Consider the following 843-nt stretch of genomic DNA (forward strand, 5'->3'; position numbering starts at 1 on the left):
CAAGCGGCGCGAAAAAAATTAAAAAGGGAATGCAACACGAGGACTTCCCAGGAGGTCACCCATCCTAGTACTACTCTCGCCCAAGCACGCTTAACTTCGGAGTTCTGATGGGATCCGATGCTTTAGTGCTGGTATGATCGCATCCGACATGTTACCCCGGTCTTCGTCCCTTATCCTTGCCCCTCCCAGCTCCACTACAAAGACGATTGTACATTGCTTTGGCCGCTCCCTCTCAACTACGGAGACGAGTTTAACGCGGTTTCCACCCCTCCCTCTCAACCGCACCAGTGCACGCTTGCCGCGCCACAACGCCGACGCTGGACCCGTGAATCGTGAGCACCCAGCTATGACTTACCGCACTCGTGCAAAATAATAAAACACGGTAAATATATTACTTACACGTGCATTTTGTTTTGCAAGCGGCGCGACAAAAATTAAAAAGGGAATGCAACACGAGGACTTCCCAGGAGGTCACCCATCCTAGTACTACTCTCGCCCAAGCACGCTTAACTTCGGAGTTCTGATGGGATCCGATGCTTTAGTGCTGGTATGATCGCATCCGACATGTTACCCCGGTCTTCGTCCCTTATCCTTGCCCCACCCAGCTCCACTACAAAGACGATTGTACATTGCTTTGGCCGCTCCCTCTCAACTACGGAGACGAGTTTAACGCGGTTTCCACCCCTCCCTCTCAACCGCACCAGTGCACGCTTGCCGCGCCACAACGCCGACGCTGGACCCGTGAATCGTGAGCACCCAGCTATGACTTACCGCACTCGTGCAAAATAATAAAACACGGTAAATATATTACTTACACGTGCGTTTTGTTTTGCAAGCGGCGCG

The 843-nt window shown here is 52.3% G+C and overlaps 2 non-coding genes across 2 annotated transcripts; both read right to left on the bottom strand.

Moving 5' to 3' along the window:
* Nucleotides 1-26: 26 nt before the first annotated feature.
* Nucleotides 27-145, bottom strand: LOC119343451. Its single transcript, XR_005166107.1, has one exon. It is a non-coding gene; the product is annotated as a 5S ribosomal RNA (ribosomal RNA).
* A 297-nt stretch (nucleotides 146-442) lies between these two features.
* On the bottom strand, nucleotides 443-561 carry LOC119343452. The gene has a single exon (XR_005166108.1). It is a non-coding gene; the product is annotated as a 5S ribosomal RNA (ribosomal RNA).
* Between the last annotated feature and the right edge of the window lie 282 nt (nucleotides 562-843).

Source organism: Triticum dicoccoides, unplaced genomic scaffold, assembly GCF_002162155.2.
Source record: "Triticum dicoccoides isolate Atlit2015 ecotype Zavitan unplaced genomic scaffold, WEW_v2.0 scaffold128347, whole genome shotgun sequence".
Taxonomy (NCBI): Eukaryota; Viridiplantae; Streptophyta; class Magnoliopsida; order Poales; family Poaceae; genus Triticum; species Triticum dicoccoides.